At 36.5% G+C, this 20,555-nt stretch overlaps 1 protein-coding gene and 1 non-coding gene across 4 annotated transcripts in view; one reads left to right on the forward strand and one right to left on the reverse strand.

Moving 5' to 3' along the window:
- Positions 1–20,555, reverse strand: part of DCC (DCC netrin 1 receptor) — a 1,159,911-nt gene that overhangs the window by 353,860 nt on the left and 785,496 nt on the right. The gene's annotated exons all lie outside the window — the stretch shown is intronic.
- LOC116572579 lies at positions 1,976–2,166 on the forward strand. The gene has a single exon (XR_004278426.1). It is a non-coding gene; the product is annotated as a U2 spliceosomal RNA (small nuclear RNA).

Genomic DNA, 20,555 nt, shown 5'->3' on the forward strand with positions numbered 1-20,555 from the left:
GGCCAGGATGTGACATTTTCTTACACTGTCAGCTGAAGTTTGAAAAAGTACAGTCTTTTTAGAGGTTAATTTCACAAAATCCTTTAATATGAGTAATATTCATGCCATCTGACCATTCTCAGGTTTATAAATTTATCATCTAAAACACCCCAAGTAACCTTGTTATCCATGCATCCTGGCAAAATCATAGCTCATTTTCTCAAAATGTAAACCCTATACATCTTGCCAGTTTAAAGCAAATGGGATTATTGCTAGATTTTTTTTTTAAACAAAAGATTTTCTAAAAAACAAAACATGATCCAGGATGACCTGTATAAATCTTTTGAGAGTTCTCAAGAAGTTAGACAAATTAGTTTTAAAAGAACAGGAGAAAAAAATTTTCAATTCCTTTTTCCCAAAATGCACCTCACTTAGAGATGGTATCACATCAAAAATGAGGTGGTTTCCCCACCTATTCAGGGGCTGCCAAGAGGGAGAGCAATGGGAGTCTGCGCAAGGATGCTTTTCTCCTCAGGCTTCTAGAAGTGCCTTCTCACAGAGCCAGTCTAGACGCAGATGACACAGATAAAGCTCAGAATAGAATTAATCATAGACCCTTTTACCTCAATTTAAACAGTCCTCGTATGAAAAGGAACGGACACATTTTTTAACAAAGGGATGGCTTCTTTCTTTATACAAGGAATTAATTTTGTTCTTACTAATCCTCCATGCTTTCTCTCTACAGTTACTCGTCTCCACAGAAGGTCTCAATAAGGAACTAATCAGGACTTTTTTCTTTGCTCTTGGAGACCTAATCTCCAGTCTGGCCCTAATCTCCCTGGCCCATTACTGTTGCCATGGTTACGGCTTCTTTATCTGCGGTCATGGAGAAGAGGAGGTGAATTTACCATACTATAACAGAGTCTTTTTTAAAAAAATTATTTAGAAGAATCTCTTTATCAAAGAAAATTATCATAATAAAATCCAGAAAAAGGAAGTGATTTCTGAAAATAATAGAAATTCACAGAATAGTTTTGAAACTTTGGTTTCTAATTTCCTTGTCCCTACTACTACTACTAGTATTATTACTACTATTTAATGATGGCAGTGCAATAGCCTTGGTAACAATTACATTATTGGGTTAATTTTTCTATAAAGCCATGTCTGCCTAGATACCAGAAAATCTGTTTCTCTTAGAATTTTACTCTATGTTTACAGATATTAATTTTTCCTTAACCTTATTAACTGCCTGACCTCTACTCCCTATGAGGCACATGAATTATGATTAGATGTATTCACAAAAACATTTAATTTTCATTAATATCAAACAAGCAATAGGCTTACTTTCTTGTCATTCCCCATACTGTTAATGAAAATACCTATAAATGTAGCCACCATATCAATATGTTTTATTCACATCATCTCCTTATTAGCCTGAGATTTGAGTAAAATATAAATGGGTAACATTAAGGAAATTAAAGGAACATTTAATTGTTCTTGGGGCAAATATTATTTCTTTTCCTTTTTTTTTTTTTCTTATCAATGTTTCCTTGACCTCAAAGTCTAGTTTTTAATTGTCCAAATGAAGAAGCACATAAAATTTACATTTTGCTTTAAAGTTTTTATATTTCACAAAGTAATTTTGCAAACTTGCCAGAAAGATGCTCAGCAGTATAAGGTTGAAATTACAGAGAATGACAATTTTTTCTAAGGTTTCATATTATTTTCAATATTCAAAGAATCATGGTTTTCTAGCCAGTATATTGAGAACTTTAGTAAAACAAAGAAATGTGAATTTAAAAAAATAATGATTTGAAACGACTTTTTAATTTTAAATTAATATGAGATGGAAGTTAATGATCTCCATAATATTTCATTAAATCTTAATCTTTAGTTAAAAGAATTTATTGGGTTAGTCTCTAAAATGGAATAATCAATATTTGTTGAATGTCTATCAAGTTCCTACTGTTATGCTTGATTTGAAGAATTATTTTTAATTGCTTCTGTGCATTTTAGCGAAGATCAAGTATAGCATCTGTTCTTATCAGTTTAATATCTGATACGTCCTCTAACTGAGGGCAATATATTCAATGGATTTTTGGATCGGGGAGATGGAAGAGGAGTTTGCTCTGTCTACTCCACACATAGACCCAGTATTGTAGTATTTCTAGGAACAGTGCACCCCCTCAATAAAAAAATTATTTTTAAACTCTGGATTTTTTCCTAAGAGAATAGGAAACTTTTTTAAAACATAGGTGTATACATGTAAGACAATTATTAAGTCTGAGATAGTCTCTTATTTATAAACTAATTCCATCCTAAATTTTCAGTAGGGTAATTGTTTTAGAAATCACAACACGTTTTCTCCCTAAACCATTTCTAATCCATCCCCAGAAACCTATTTAATTTATCATTTTACAGACTAGCATAGTAGTAGTGCTGTGGAATTGGATCATACATTTTTGCATTTTCTTTGGTAAATCAATTCATGTATCCAATCATTAGTCCATTCAATATTAATGGAGGGATTATGATGTGTAAGGAACTGCATGAAGGCCTTTTTATTTATTTTATTTTTTAAAATATATTTTTTAAAGATTTTATTTATTTATTTGGCAGAGATCACAAGTAGGCAGAGAAGCAGGCAGGGTGGGGGGAGCAGGCTCTCCACTGAGCAGAGAGCCCAATGCGGAGCTCGATCCCAGGACCCTAAGATCACAACCTGAGCTGAAGGCAGAGGCTTAACCCACTGAGCCACCCAGGGGCCCCAATTTTTTAAAATATTTTTATCTATTTATTTGACAGAGAGAGAGAGATCATGAGTAGGCAGAGAGGCAGGTAGAGAGAAGGCAGAAGCAGGCTCCTTGCTGAGCAGAAAGCCCAATGCAGGCCTCGATCCTGTGACCCTGAGATCAGGACTGGAACTGAAGGCAGAGGCTTTAACCCACTGAGCCACCCAGGTGCCCTGCATGAAGGCCTTTTTAAATCCATGTCTCAAGGCCAGAGCCGGAAGCCAGCTCAGCCAGTGTTGATTGTCCCCCCCATCTTCACCGACAAGGACCTATCTCTTCCACCTCTCACATTGCTTCTTCCATCCAAGTTCTAAGTTCTCAGTTGTCGTGGGTAACTGTAAGCCTGAGAAGGGCACAGAGGAAGGTCTCTGGAGTCATTGACCTTAATTGGTTCCATGAAGATCTCATGCTTTCACCTCTGCTACTTTTGTGTACAGCAACCTGGAGGGAATATCTCCCTCCAACTGCTCTGCAGCCCTGACCTGGGCTTCTCCTTCAGCCTTCTGCTCAGGTGTCACTTCACTGATTCCCACCCTGGCTTAGGAGCCCCTCATTCTGGACTTTCACAGGAATAGAAAAAGTCCCCTCTGGAAACTTTGTATACTGAACTCTAATGGTCTAGTCATTTTTTTTTTTTTTTAATCCTATACCAAATTGTATTCTCTGTAAGAGTAGAAGCAAAGTCTACACTGTTCACCAATCTAATCCCCAAATCTAGTAGCATATGTTTAGTGACATCCTAGGCATCCAATACATTCTTATAGTGTTAGTTAAATGAAAGGCACTGGAAAATTGTGAAATTTATAATGTTAAGACTTTGACTAAAAAATTCCCTCTCAGAAAGCTTAAAAATAGGTATCTGAGATTATGTACTAGGAGGGGACTGAGCTATTACTACAAGCTGGCCATGCTAATCACTATTACTATGCTAATAAATGACAAAGTACATTAAAAAGCTGAACTCTGAGGCAGGTTCCAAAGGAATGTAGATTTATGATGAGACTACTTCATTTCAGACCAAATGAGAGGGGAACAGGTTCCTAAAATCCAACCATGTGCCAAAAAATGTAGAAGATGTGTTCATATAGGAATAATTTCTAAGCAAAATAATGCTTTCATTAAGAAGCAGAGCAGAAGCCTGAGAAGTTTGAGCTGACTAATGCATCCATAAAGGAACCTGGGAATCTATTACTTGAAGTGTGATTCTTATCCCCAAACCATCTATCAAAGAGAATTGCCAGGACAAGGTTGCATGGTAAGAAGGATTACTTATGGCCATACAAAGACATAAGATGAAAAAAAAAATTCTAGAAGATATTATCATGTCAGCAGAGATTACTATATCTCTCAGAGTTTAAAGTTTTTTCAAAAGACAGAATGAGAGGAAAATAATATCTGGTAAATGAAACTGGCCAACCTATACATATGTGAACCAATTATATTCTTTATTTTCACTTTATTTAAGAAAGTGCCTTTTAAAAGGGTTTACCCAAATGGAGCAGACCTCAAGCAGCTTGAGAAGGTGGTTAGTCCAACCTTTTTGTAAACAAGTGGATTCAACTAGAAAATTGCAATTAAATAGATGGGGTTGGAACCCCAAGCTATTTGGCTTCTCTGAGCTCTACACGCTACATTTGAAAACTGACCCAATTCGCTGATGATGTAAACTGGATTTAAGGGCTGCTCACAGTACCTGGCATATGATACACACTCAGTGAATGTTTATTGTTATGTATCTGTCTTCAGATCTGGAAAGCAGAAAGTCGGCTTCTGCTGGACCAGCTTCATGATATCTGGCTGGAAATCTAGGATCCCTACTGGAAAGGCTTTGGGAAGGATTTGGGCTAAATCTGATAGGTCAAGTGAGTTGGGGACAAGGGTGCTTCTGCCATGCAAGGATAGGAGTTGATCAGCTCAATATCTCTCCCTATTTCCTTTCTCAGGTTACAGAGAAAATTCATTCTTTTTTGTCATCCCACATGTCTACTTCAGCAAGCCTGTACTTCATTTCAGGTCTCTTTTCTCTCTGTATTTTCTTACTAATCACTGTACCTTTCCTATCTGTCACTATTCAAGGCTTTGTGAGGCCACCTTTAATCATCTCTCTCATCAATGTCTCTTCCTGGCATCTTTCACCAACTGTAGGAAAGCTCCACTTCTACTCTGTCCCTTTGTTCCCATCTTTCCCTTGAGTTTATGTCATTGAATTGTTAGTCATTATTTATCTCTTCTCCATGCCCAGGGACCCCAAATGTGCCATTTCAATCATTCCCCTGTCACCAGAGCTTCCTCTAGGGATAAAGACTGACAAGCTATGACATCTCCCCTCCCATCACTCACGTGCCTTTATCAACCTTCACCTTATCTCAGCCATATGGCACTTTGTCCCTGGCTGCCATGCAATCCTCTTCTCCAGCCCTGAAGAACATCTAAAGAACACATATATTGCTGATACGAATCAGCATGGTAGGTATTAAGAAACAGTATATTTTTTATGCACTTTCCTTTGGTGAGACGCTACCAAAATAAAATCGCTAACAAGCTATGTTGTTAAGAAAAAAAATAATTGAATCAATGCTAGGTAGTATTAATTTTTTTTTATAAGAGCTGAATTTTTCTGTTAAGAAACTCAAGTAAAAGTACGTTGAAAATAATACAAATGAAGTAGGGGGAGCTGAAAAGTTTTAGTTATTCTCTTCAGTAATGTAGATACTATTAATTGTTTTTACTGTTTCTGGATAGCGAGTCATCCCCCCGGCCCATGGTCCACTCACTCAGGGAAAAGAAAAAAAAAAAAAGCTGCAATCTCGTTTGATGGCTTGGTGAGTTCTACTAATGGCAAATGCCCAACTTTGTCCATGGGATTTAAAATAAATTTTTAAATAATTTACTTAAAGTTACTGTATAAGTGTACCCATGGAAATGCTCATTGCCAGGATGGGCTAGTTTTGGTGTTCTGAAACGTCTCTGAGAATGAGAATTTCAGAATATACTCACCAAATGCTATGCTTCTGGTAGACCAGAGGAGAATGAGCGTGGGAGGCAGCATCTCAGGCCAGGAGTGCATTGACAGGGCATGGAGGTTTATTAAGCAGCCATGTGCAGTTCACTTGGCTCTAACCCCTAGCTACTCATCCTCAAGTTTTATAGCCTCCAAAACATATTAAAGGGAAATAAATAGAATAAAAGAGGATATAAAACTAAGATAAATTATTACTTATTCCAATTAAGTCTATACAAGTAGAGTCTCATATCACCACTATGAAGCCACTGAAAAACTACAAGGGGGCACAGAATGCATAGGAAATATGTTTCCTTAGGACCCTGTTTCTTTTGAGTTTGACATATTAGACAAAGAAAAAGAGAGAGAGAAAGAGAGAGAGAGAGCGAGAGAGAGAGCACACACATAAGTGAGAGAAGCAGTACAATTCTATTCTAGTCCCCTTTCTGGGAATTGAGACAGTGAGCATAGAGAACTTGCAGCCACAGTTGAGTGATCACTCACATAAACTCCCCCCCCTTCTTTTTCTTTTTTAGTGTACTGAAGTAAAGAAAATGCTAGTAAAGCTGTAAACTATAAAAAAAGGCTTATTGGTCTGAACCTAGCACTCATACTTCATATCCATTAAGTAGGAAAACAAAAGGAATAACCATCACAGATGATTAAGTAATAAAAACACATTATCTTATAAATTATGGCTGTGAATCAAATTCCAGCATTCTTTTTTGTTCACTCTAAATAGAACAGCATTAATTCCTACAGAAGAAGATGGGTCTTTCACAAAGTCTTGTTTAATTTTTTTAAATAATCCATAAATGTGTTGATTTACTCAAAGGCCCGTATCAGTTTGAATGATGGCTGGTAAATCTATTGAATAATTCCAAATATAACATAGGACATGTATTATTCTGAAATATAGGATACATGTATTCAACTATGATAATAAATGTATCTATTTCAAATTTGATTCTTGGTTGCTATTATAACTAAAGCAAAATATATGTTTGACCTATATCCACATATTTTTCCTCATCAAGAGGTATAATGGATGACATTTTTTTTCTAGAGCAAAGTGAAAAGAATCCTAGGATTGCAATCAGGAGGAAGGCTATATTGTCTTTCAGTCAGTAGCTGGACAGATAGCTTCTAGGGTAAGGTAGGTTATAAGATTGCTACCACTAAGGTTCTATCATGCTAGGAAGCAACAGTGTCTTCCATCTCTGTCTCTTTTTCCTGTTTGTTTTTCTACTTATTATTTCTCTCTTTTTTTCTCTGAAGCTGATTCATCAAAATATGGGAAAGAATTTGGAACCCAATGGCAGCATCACAGTCCACTTTAGGGATAATGGCTATCCTTAAAGATAACATAATACTGGGAGTGGCGGGGTTTGGGATTAGGATGTTAAAATGATGGAATTCTATGCCAGAGTCATTACTTACTATATAACCTTATTATAATGTCTCCTGTCTCTGCATTTTTTTCATCATAAAACACATGGGCAGGCAGTTGTGAGGATATGACAAAAAAAAAACAGAACCCATAAAGAAAAATAAATATTACCACCATATTGAAATTAAAGCTTTTGTATGGAAAAGCATAATGAGTGAGATTAAAATATGCATGACAAATTGGAACAGTATTTTTAATGATATTATAAAGGACTGATTTTCCTAATATGCAAATAGTTGTCACAAATTAACTAAACTAACCAAGACAAGAAAGTAAGAAAGGCAGAGCCAAAAAAGATGGGAAAATAGTATCAGTATATGCAGCTTTCAATATATTTGAAAACTCTATTATCTATCAGAATAATTACTAATTCCACCAAAACTAATCATGTCACTGCAAAGGATGTCACCATAAAAATACAAAGTACCAGAGCACCTGTGTGGCTCACTCAGTTAAGCATCTGGTGATTTTGGCTCAGGTCCTGAGATTGAGCCTCATTTCAGGGTGTGCACTCAGCAGAGTCCGCTTCTCTCCCTCTTCCACTGCTCTTCCCTCCCACCCCTATTCACTTGTGCCCTGTTTGTACCATTTTCAATTTCTTTCATCAGTGTTTTACAACTTTTAGATTACAAATCTTTCATCTCTTTGGCCAGGTTTATTTCTAGGTATCTTATTTTTGGTGCAACTGTAAATGAGATGGTTTTCCTAATTTCTCTTTCTGCTACTTCATTATTAGTGTATAGAAATGCAATAGTCTTCTGTACATTGATTTTGTATCATATGATTTTATTAAATTCACTTATCAGTTCTAGCGATTTCTTTATTGGAGTTTTAGGATTTTCTATATATAATATCATGTCATCTGCAACTAGTGAAAGTTTTACTTACTATTTACTGACTTGGATATCTTTTATTTCTTTTTGTTTTCTGGTTGCTGTGGCTAGGACTTCTAGTATTGTGTTGAATAAAAGTGGTGAGAGTGGAGATCTTTGTTTTGTTCCTGACCTTTGGGAAAATTTCTCTGTTTTTTCCCATTAAAGATGATGTTACCTTTATGTTTTTCTTTTTCTTTTATTTTCTTTAAGATTTTATTTGTTTATTTAACACACAGAGAGAGAAAGAGAGAGAGAAAGAGATCACTAGCAGGCAGAGAGACAGGCAGAAAGAGAGGGGGAAGCAGGCTCCTTGCTGAGCAGAGAGCCTTATGTGGGGCTGGGTCCCAGGACCCTGGGATCATGACCTGAGCCAAAGGCAGAGGCTTAACCCACTGAGCCAAGCAGGCACCCCGGCCTTCATGTTTTTCACATATGAGCTCTCTTATCTTGAGGTATGTTCCCTCTAAACCTACTTTGCTGAGGGTTTTTATCATGAATTGATGTTGTGCTTTGTCATATGTTTTCTCTGTATCTATTAAAATGATCATATTGTTTTTATCCTTTCTCTTGTTATGACGTATCATGTTGATTGATTTGCGACCACCCTTGCATCCCAGGAATAAATCTCACTTGATCATGGTGAATGGTTTTTTTGTTGTTGTTGTTATTGTTTTTTTTTTTTTTTTTTTTAGATTTTATTTATTTATCAGAGAGAGGGAGGGGGAGAGAGTGAGCACAGGCAGACAAAATGGCAGGCAGAGGCAGAGGGAGAAGCAGGCTCCCTGCTCAGCAAGGAGCCCGATGTGGGACTCGATCCCAGGACGCTGGGATCATGACCTGAGCCGAAGGCAGCTGCTTAACCAACTGAGCCACCCAGGCGTCCCATGGTGAATGGTTTTTAAATGTATTGTTGGATAAAGTTTGCAATATTTTGTTGAGGATTTCTGCATTAGTGCTCATCAGAGATACTGGCCTGCAGTTCTCTTTTTTTTTGATAGTGGCTTTATCTGGTTTTGGTATCAGGGTGATGCTTGTGTCATTGAATGAATTTAGAAGCTTTCCTTCCTCTTCTATTTTGTTGGGGGCAGAATGAGAAGAAGAGGTATTAACTTTTTTTTTTTTTTTTGGATGAGTCTGGATAAATTTTTATCAATTTTGTTGATCTTTTCAAAGAACCAGCTCCTGGTTTCATTGAGTTATTTACTGTGTTTTTTGATTTTGTTTTTGTTTTTGTTTTTAGTTTCTACTTCTTTTATTGCTTATCCAATCTTTATTACTTACTTCCTTCTACTGGTTTGGGGTTTTGTTTGTTCTTGATTTTCTAGTTCCTTAGGTATAAGATTATGCTGTTTACCTGAGACTTTTCTTGCTTGCTTAAGGTGGACCTGTATTGCTACAAACCTCCTTCCTAGAACAGCTTTTGTTGCATCCCAAAGATTTTGGACCATTTCATTTTCATTTGTTTCTATGTATTTTTTTATTTCCTCCTTGATTTTTTCATTGATCCATTCACTGTTTAAGAGCATGCTATTTAACCTCCATGTACTTGTGCTCTTTCCAGATATTTTTCTTGTGACTGCTTTCTAGCTTCACAGTGTTGTGGTCAGAAAAGGTGGTTGGTATGATTCCAATCTTTTTTTAATTTGTTGAGACTTGTTTTGTGGTCTAACATGTGATCTATTCTGGAGAATGTTCTATGTACACTCGAAAAGAATGTATATTCTGCTGTCTTAGGATGGAATGTTCTGAATATATCTGCTCCAATGTGTCATTCAAAACCACAGTTTCCTTGATTCTCTGGATGATCTAACCATTAATGCAAGTGAGGTATTAAAGTGCCCTACTATTAGTGCATTACTATCAATTAGTTCCTTTATGTGTGTTATTAGCTGCTTTATATGTATTTGATTTTTCCCATGTTGGGTGTATAAATATTTACAATTATTAGATCTTCTTATTAGATTTTCCCCTTTATAATTACATAGTGTCCTTCTTTGTCTCTTAAAGTCTTGTTTTAAAGGGTTTTTTGTTGTTGTTGTTGTTGTTCTGTTATCAGTATAGCTACCCTAGCTTTCTCTTTACTGCTATTTGCATGATAAATGCTGTTCTATCCCTTTATTTTCAGCCTGCCCACGTCTTTAGGTTTGAAATGAGTCTCTTGTAGAAAGCATATAGAGTGGTTCTCCTTTTTTATCTATTCTGTCACCCCCTCCATGTATTTTGATTGGAGTGTTTAGTCTATTTACATTCAAAGTAATTATTGGTAGGTATATACTTACTGTCATTTTGTTACTTGTTTTGTGGTTGATTTTGTAGTTTTTCTTTATTCCTTTCTTCTCTTGCTCTTTTCTCATGGTTTGTTGACTTTCTTTAATGATATACTTAGATTCTTTTCTCTTTATTTTTTGCATTTCTATCACCAGTTTTTGATTTGTAGGTACCATTAGGTTTATATATAACCTCTTATGCATATAGCAGTCTGTATTAAGATGATGGTTGCTGAAGTTTGAACCCATTCTTTACTCCTTTTTAGGTACATGGTGTTATACTTCACATTCTTTCATTGTGTGAATCCCTTGACTGATTTTTATAGCTCTACTAAATATTACTGTGTTTGTGCTTCTTACTTTTCTTGCTTCTCCTTATCATCTTTCCTTTCAACTCAGAGTCCTCATTAACATTTCTTCAGAGCTGGTTTTGTGGTCATGAATTCTTTTAACTTCTGTTTGTTTGGGAAACTCTGTATCTCCTTCTACTCTGAATGACAGCCTTGCTGGATAAAGTATTTTTGGTTGCAGGTTATATTTTCTTTCAGCATTTTGAATACATTGTATCACTCCCTTCCGGTCTACAAACTTTCTTCCAAAAAAAAGAAAAAAAAAAAAAACAGCTGATAACCTTTTGGGGTTTTCCTTGTATGTATCCGTTTTCTTTTCTCTTGCTGCTATTAAAATTCCCTCTCCTTTACTACTTTTTGCCATTTTCATTACTATGTCTTGGTGTGGCCCTCCTTGGGTTGATTTTGTTGGGGACTCTCTGTGCATCCTGGATATAGATTTCTGTCTCTTTCTCCAGCTTTCTCCAGGGAATTTTTGTTATTATTTCTTCAAATAAATTTTATGGGGCACCTGTGTGGCTCAGTGGGTTAAGTCTCTGCCTTTGGCTCAGGTCATGATCCCAGGGTTCTGGGATCAAGCCCCACATCGGGCTCTCTGCTCAGCAAGGAGCCTGCTTCCCCGCCCCGCCGCACCTGCCCCCCCACCCACCGCCTGCCTCTCTGCTTGCCTCTCTACTTTCTTGTGATCTCTATCTGTCAAATAAATAAATAAATAAATCTTTTAAATAAATAAAATTTTCTGCCCCTTTTCTCTCTCTTCTCCTTCTGGGATCCCCCAAATGCAAATGTTATTATGCTTGAAGATGTTGCAGTTTTGCCTATGTATTTTCATTTATTTTTTTTTCTCTCTCCTGTTCAGGTGGATTGCTTTCCATTACTCTGTCCTCCAGGTAGCTGATCCATTCTTCTGCTTTCTCCAGTCTACTATTTATTCCATGTAGTATATTTTTAATTTCAGTTACTGAGTTCTCATCTCTGATTGGCTCTTTTTTTGTGTTTTCTATCTCTTTTCTGAGAGTCTCCCTGAGGTCCTCCGCTCTTTTCACAAGTCCAGTGAATATCTTTATGGCTATTAGTTTAAATTCTTTATCAGACATATTACTCGATCTCCATTTTGTTTGGCTCTCTCGCTATGCTCTTGCTCTGTTCTTTTATTTGGGACATATTCCTGTCTTCTCATTTTGTCTAACTCTCTATGTCTGTTTCTATGTTAGAACAACTATGTCTCCTGTTCTTGAAAGTAGTGGCCTTATAAGAATTGGTCATATAATGCCCTGCAATGTCCCTGTTCACCACAACTTAGCACTACAGAAGTGTCTCCTGTGTGTTGTGTGTATTGGGTGTATTGTGTATGTCCTACTGTTGTGGCTGAGCTGTTTTTGCCTTCAGTTCAGTCACATGCAACAGATCCTTTGCTAGTTATAAGCAGGGTATGTTTCCTGTAGTAGGTGAGTCTGAGGCCACCTTGGGCTTCAGTTGAGTCAGACAAGGCATTTGCTAAAGATGCAGTAGCACTGAATTGCAGGGCACTTTCCCTGTGTTGTCCCCTGAGAAGCTTTAGTAGGTGGGTAAGATGTGTAGTCAGACCTGATGTATGTGCCCAACCTATTGTGGGGCTGCAGTGGGACTGGTATGTGTGGTTGTCATCTCCTCTCCCTGGGACATGAGTCATTCTGGAGTAGTTTTGGTCCACTAGGGCTGTTTGCAGACTGCCAGGCTTGCAGCATTGCTTTGAAAGGCCTCTGGCTAAGGATGTATTGCAGAAGGCAGGCCCACAGGAGAAGTTAGGTAGGGGTGGCGTGTGAAGTGCCACACAAGTTCTGCATAGGTCTACTATGGGAGGGGGCTTACAGCCACCAGAGACAACTTCTGCCCAGGGTTACATAGAGGCAGTGTATCTGCAGAACGGGGGTGAGGTGTGCTATTAATAAGTTAGGTGGACAGCATTTCTGCTATGCTGGTTCTGACAATATATATCTGTATATCTCAGCTGGGGGATTGGAGAGGGAAAAGGGGCCACCGGCTCTTTCGTTCTTAGAGGAGTCTGCCAAAGATCCCTGCCCTCCAGCACAAGTTCTGAGATTTGTAAATAAATCTCCTTAATCTATACTCCAGGCATTTTTTTTGAACTGCAGGTTTTATACATATCTCAGCAGGACTATTTGTTGTGCTGTCTTTTTAAAGATGTGACTCTGCCTTCCTGTCTCTGCCTGCTGATTTTTAATGTTTCTGGTGTTAAGCTCCACTGATTACTAGGCCACTCTGATTTTCAAAACCAAATGTTACAAGGGTTCATCTCTCCCATATGGGTCTCCCATACCTGGGATAACTGAACTGGGGTCTGGTCCTCTCTCTTCCCTGTGCCCATAGCATGCCTTCCTCCCATGAACAGTCCTACAAATCCATTTGGTTCCTGACTGCAACTCCCCCCTTCCCACCCTTTTTAACATGGCCTCTTCTCTACATTTAGCCATGGAGACTCTTTTCTTTCAGTATTTGGGTAGTTTTCTTGGTTATTTATATTTATGTGTGTGTTATCTATGGGATGAGGTGAGTTTTAGATGGTCCAACTCCACCATCTTCCCCAGAAGTCCTGGTCCCAATGTTGTTGTTATTGTTGTTGTTTTTAGTTTTGAAAAACATAGCATGGTAAAGGGAGATGTTAACAGTGGAGACACTGGCATGAGGGTATACAGGAGCTCTGTAATAGTTTCACAAGTTTTTTGTAAATCAAAAATTATATATATATACATATATATGTATATATATATATAATTTAGAAAACAGGAGGAGCTGTGTCTTTAATCATAGTTGATAGGTCAACTCTAATGCCCTTAGCATTGTTTTTTGTTGTTGTTGCTGTTATTTGTTTGTTTGCTTAATTTTAGCTGAAAGTAGACTCCATGAAGACACATGACAAAAGAAATCTTATCTATTAGGGGTGCATCGTTTCACTTCTGAGTGAAAAATTAGAAAAAAATAAACAAGGACAGTGTTAACTTTTAGGATTCTTAGTGTGGTCAGACCTAACATCTACGAGTCAGTGAGGAAAAATTATTTCTGGAGAGTTAAAAGGGATGTGCACCATACTGACTTCCAAACACAGATTTGAGAGACAAAGTGTTAATGGATCTGGAAATTGTCCTCCTTCCCAGAGTGCTTATGATTCTTGCTGATGCTTCTGTATCCCCTGGCACCCGTCTAACTGTGTATCCATTTTGTATTTCATCCTACAAGTAATGCAATGGATTCCAACTAGATTCTTGTTTCATTTCATTTTTCACCTACTTAGCAGCTAATAGCTAGTAAAATTAAAGATGACAGAATGGAAAAACTGTTTTGCTTACGTTGACACAGTAAATTCCCAGACAGCATGGACCTAGCTAATCACCATGTTTGTCATGTGGGGAAATTCTCAGGTAAGAAGTTTGACATTTGCGCTCAGATGGTTTTACAGCCACCATACCTTGGGTGGCTTGGTGTTCTATGTGCTTCCTTGAGAAATACTGAATATTTTCTAAAGGATGGTAAGAAAAGGTAATAACAACCAAGGCAACAAAATTCAAAGTTATTGGTGGGAAGCTTTGTTTTTTTGTAAACGCATAACCATGGAGCAGACAGAGGGGAGAAGGAATGAGAACAACTTGTTGAGGAAAGTCTAGAAAACTAAAATTCATAGAAGAGAACACTTATATACCAATGACTCAAGTGAAAAGACTGAATAACCAGAAGAATTCATAAAATCTATACAATTAAAATAATATTTCTAAAACCTACATAACACAGATTTTGTTACTCCAGAGTAAGAATATCATAGATAACTAAGATCTAGGATAAACTTCCAGATAATTTAATATGTCCTCTACATATGGCAATTTATGATTCCAACATAACTATAAAGTCCATTTTGGTTAGCAATTTCAACTTCTTTCTCCTCCAAGGCTTTTTTCCATTTTCAACTATTAGCAGTTATGGTAAATAATTTTAAATTTCACTTTACTCTTACTCATGGTTGCCCTCTGCTTCATGAATCTTTGCCCAAAAACATAGCCTAGTTTGTTTTTGATTTTTTAGGAGCTACCTACCTATGTCTATTCTTACCTTTCTTACTTTCCTAACCCTTACATTCAGATAATGTCACTATTTTTAGCTCATTAAAAACCACAAAATATGTCACTAGGTAATTTCATTATAATTTTGTTTCCATAATAATCTCATCTAAAGAAAGCTATAGTTATTAACTCAATATCAATGAGTCTGGCAGATTTTTCTCTGACGGAGGTTTCACCAGGGACCATGTTATATAAATACTTGACTGATTCTCATGATTCTCATGGTACTGATTGCAAAATTTAGGGATGTATATTAAAAATGTTATAAGTTATCTAATGACTTATTAGGGAGCTGCCTGTGCCATTTTCACTCTGAAAATTCATTACATGTTATGAAATATAACTCATGTTAAAACAACTACTTCTGAATTTTGAGTAGATCCTTGGGGTATAGGATACTGGGATCTATTGAATAAATCAGTGACCACATTCCATATCCTTCATGGTTTTACACATTTTTATATACTCCCCTCTCAGACCTTATCTTTCTAATCTTAAAAAACATAACTTCATCCCCCCCATTACTGCACACTGACAGTTTCTTCCTCTTTTCCCTTAGCGTATATTAGTCTTTACACAAAAAAACATTCTCCCTCTTGATTGTATTAGCCTCCCTTCTTGATCATATCTACCTTTATCTCCCTTTTTGAGCAAATTGAATGGCCCACAGTTTTTAAAACATAAACTTGACATTATTTTTTATAATGATAAGGAGATGGAAACTCATCTACCAAATCCTTTCTATTAACCTCCCTATGTTATTGATCTCTTTAGATTCTGGTATATTGAGGGTATATTTTAAATGAAGTCACCTCAACACCCCCTTTTTCCCATTCTTAGTTCTGCTTCTCAGTTTCCTCTCATAAAAATGTCACCCATACGGAAACGTCATGCTAAAATATGGCAAGATAATTTCTGTGAAAGAATTCATTTTCACTTCTACCAAATTAATCTGGATTGAGACCAAGCCACACAGATAAAATCTTGTTTAATTTGGATTTTACCATATGTTTTTCTAATATATATTTTAAAACTGAGCAAATCTGTTTCACCCAGACTGGAATAGTCTTATATATAGAAAGATTCTTTGAACAATATGAAGAGAATAAAAAGACATAAACCCTTTTACTTATCTCTTATTGAATTATGGTTTACTTATCTGAATTATGGTTTGTCTTCGTAGACTAAAAACTCCCTTATAACAAGGCACATATGTAATTTGTACACTTATCCATTCATTTATCTATTTGTCTGATAATTTGCTCGTTCAAAATGTTTTTGCTGAGCACCTCCTCTGTTACAGGCAGCATTCTAGGTGATAGAAATGAAGTAAAAAAGATAACCCTTTGCATTCTTGGAACTCACATAACTCATTCATACCTTCTTTGGTGAGTGAGTAGTGAATATTAAATAAAGTAGACGCTCTAATGATCACAGAGTGTGTAAGTTAAGTATTATCTGATGTGTTTTTGGTTTAGAGGAAAAAAAGGGTTACATCTAAAAATTAAAGGCAGCAAAGGACAGTGATTAAGTAAAAATTCCAGAGCCAGATTTCTTTGGTTACATACTACGTATGTGTCCTCAACAAATTATCTCTCCTTTCTGGACCTGTTTTCTCATCTATAGAATGTGGATGATAACAGCAGTACCTAACCCTTAAGACTATTTTAACCCCTAAGACTATTTTAATAGTCAACAGAGTGCAAATTTGTAAAACACATACAAGAATGACTGTCTGAAAAGAAGTATTCCATCAGCTTCTTTTGAATAAAGGAGATGTCCAAGAAGAAAAACAAGAAAAAAAAGAAAAAGAAAAAGAAAAAGAACAACTAGGAATTAGATCACGAGACAGTGCTTACTGATTCCAATTTCACCAGTGCACTACATTGGGCAAACACTTTAATATTACTTTGTTTCTCTTTGGTCATTTTAAAGACAAATATAATAACATAAACTTCAACTGCCTCTTTCACTTGGGCAGAGTGAGCCCAAATGACTTCCTGATCCCAGAAGAAAGTTGTGTAATTAGAAATAGCACACTCTGCTGCTTTTTGCCCCATTAGTTTCTAGCCCCAAGGGAGTGGTTTAGGCTGGAAAAAGACAAAAACACTGGACATCCAAGGTTGAGTTTGATAAGGGACTGTATCATCATTGTTTTTTAATGATCCCTATGTATCACGTATTGTGCAAATCAGTTTATACACATCAAGTGGCATCTACTGTAATTTTGTATCATGAGAGACACCAGGTAGTTCAGGATGCACCTAAGGTCACACAGATCAAGGGGTAGAGAATGTTGCAAACCCAAGCTTTTGGCGGCAATAAAACCATATAGTTTGTATAAGAACAGAGGGCATTTCAAACTTCTACTGATACCACATGTAGCTGCCTTCCTGATATTCTAAAATGAATATTAAGTGCTAAGTGTTGTACACTTGTCATGAAAAAATATATTAGATAAAAATTATTAAAAATCATATTTCTCAGGTTCAAATTATTGATGCACTTGCAGTATTTAGTAGCTTGTCAGACTTGCAGCCTTATTTTACTGTAAACCCACAGGCATATTGTTAGTGTCATCTTTGAAATATTCACTAATTCCATGACAGAATTGTAAATTCTTTTCAGTCTAGAAGGTATAGAGCCACCTGTTATTTTGAAAACCTAAACAACATGTATTTAGTACATGATAAAATTAAGAAAGCTACCCTGGTATGAATCACAGATGCTAATTTGGTGGCATAAATGTAGAATGATATATTGTACAATCCTGGCAATTATGTCAGAAATCAGTCTAGAGTAATTCATTAACACCTTTTCTTCATGAAAAAAGGAAGAAGCTGACATCTGTAACTAATATTATGATCTATGTTATTTTACATTATGTTTCTGATTTTACGAACAGTAGGCAACCATAAGATAATTGAATAGCTAATTATTAAAATACTCCATTTTTATATTCAGTCACTGTTCAAGAATGTAGATTCATTTTGCAAATTATAGGTCTTATTTTACTGATGAGGAAGAAGGAAATCGACAACTTCAGAGAGGCACATTAACTCTTTCAGAGCCTGATGCAGCCTGTAAGGACATGCCTGATTCTGTACCATAGCTATGATCCTGGGATTTTGTATAAAAACCAAACCAGTATAAATTAACTCAAAACTTAAGTATACCAATAACACTATTATTTAAAATTCAAATCACATACTGTTTAAGCAGTTCTGAAACACATACATAAAAATTTACTTAAAGGTATCTTATTTGTTTATTTAAACATATTACTAGATAATTATTTATTTAAGGGGCTTTCTCTTAAACAACTGTATGACTACATCATAAGATGACTTAAGTTGACTGTACTTCCACTGAGTACAGATGGGCTTATAGTCAACAGATATGGCACAACTGATGAGACAGGCATTCCCTTACATTATCTGGCAGAGGTGAAGGAGCACTATCTTGATAAGGTAACATCTTATAAATCTCAGTCTTAGTAGACTGATGGTATTGAAGAAATGAGCTACCATATTGTGAACTGTTTATGAAATGGGCCATATGGCAGGGAACTATGAGTAGCCTCTGAGATCTAAGGGTAGCCATTGGGGAATGGCCGGGAAGGAAATGGGGATCTTGATCCTGTAGCCCCAGACAAATTATGACAATAACCTAGAAGCTTGGAGTTGGGTCAAACTTGACTGCAGTAGACTCTGACTTATATCTGGATTGTATGCTAGTGAGATCCTGAACCAGAGAACTCAACAAAGCTATGCTTGGTGTGCTGACCCAAGGAGCCTAAGAAATAAGAAATGTATATCATATTAAATGGCTAAGTTTATGGTAATTTATTATACAGCAGTGGGAAACAAATACACCAACTTATCATACAGGTCAATATGAAATACTTCTCAAAGGTCAGTTATGCCTCTCCTCTTCCCAGGAGAGTAGAGATTATTAAGTACACTAGAGAAAATTTCAATTGTTTTCAGAATAGTCCTTTGGAGCCTGAATATTTAATATATATGAAGGATATTGTCAATTCAATTTCTCCTAAGAGTACATTCTGAGCAATATGAAGTTTTCATCCATATGCACAAATGGTTTAGTATTATTAGAGACATGGTAAATCTATGGTAATTCTCTAAATAGTGCTTAAGTGAGGAGAAATAGATCTTCTCATTTTTTAAAACAACTTTTATTGAGGTACGATTTCTATTCAATGGACTGCATTCATTTGAAGCATATAATTTGTCAAGTTCTGACAGATGTATAAACTCGTAAAATTACCACCAGAATCATGAAACAGAGCCTACTGGTCAACCCCAAAACTTTCCTCCTGTTCCTTCCTTGTAGCTATTCTTCTTGCCACCACCAGTTCCTGGAAACCTGTGACCTGCTTTCTGTCACTAGAGGTTCAGTTTGCTTTTTCTAGAATTTCATATACGTGGACTCATAGGTATGCAATTTTTTGGGTGTCTGGCCTCTTTCACTTGGTACAATGTGGATCTTCTAAATTTTTTCATCGTGTTGTGAAACTGAAAAAGCAGTGTGCTTAAAACTCAGTATCTCAAAACCAAAAACTCTGTCTTTAGGTATAATGACTGAGTCCCAGCATGGCAATGCTGTGTGCTGCTCCTTCGGTACTCACTCAAACACACCCATGCTTATATTGTAGGGGTTGACTTATATTGTAGGGGGTTTATGGATATATGATAGTCACCATTATCTAATGCTTATATATATTTTACAACCATGGATATTTCAAGTTCTGTTTGGCTCCAAATGAACAAATTGCTGATCATGCTTGCAGGGGACAAAATCAATTGGAAATAAGGTCATAATGACTGCTCACATTAATGCAGTGAATGGCTCTCAGTAATTAACTGACATCATATACTGGAAAAATCAATAAGAAAAATGCCCATGCATAGCCTTTCTATTTCATCAACACGGGTTGCTTGCTCTGCTTCTGTCTTAGCATCAGGGCCACACTGAACTGCAGAGCTTGGGTGACACCTGTCATAATCAATTAGTCAAGTAGAAAAATGGTGTAAAAACATGGCTTGCAGATTGAGAGCAATTCAATCACCCTCAAACATTCCCTCAGGAAATGAAGTCTGTTACTCTATTCAGCCACCTTTGATTTGCTGAACATTATTTCCTTCTCCCATTCATGCAAACTAAAATACACAAATAAATATAAGAGACTTGAGATCCTTTTGGGGAGCAAAGAAAAACACAAAACCTTGCCCAATTGAAAGCAGCTCTCAGCTCCAGGTGGCAGTACCCCCAACTGTAATCATATTAGAAGAGGAAGAATGGATTAAAAATCACCAGGAACCACCAAAAAAAAAAAAAAATCCTACAATGCTAGAGAATTTTATCCAGACACAGAATGTAGGACATAAAAAGCAAATGTCATATTTCATTGTCTTTTCTTCATGCAATAGACATGACTTTTTAGTTGGCATTCTTGTCTTATGATCCTTATTCCACAAATCTTGATGTAAATATATTTATTTATTTATTTATTTATTATTTTTTTTAAAGATTTTATTTATTTATTTGACAGAGAGAAATCACAAGTAGATGGATAGGCAGACAGAGAGAGAGAGAGAGGGAAGCAGGCTCCCTGCCGAGCAGAGAGCCCGATGCGGGACTCGATCCCAGGACCCTGAGATCATGACCTGAGCCGAAGGCAGCGGCTTAACCCACTGAGCCACCCAGGT

This window comes from Mustela erminea, chromosome 13 (genome assembly GCF_009829155.1).
Source record: "Mustela erminea isolate mMusErm1 chromosome 13, mMusErm1.Pri, whole genome shotgun sequence".
NCBI lineage: Eukaryota > Metazoa > Chordata > Mammalia > Carnivora > Mustelidae > Mustela > Mustela erminea.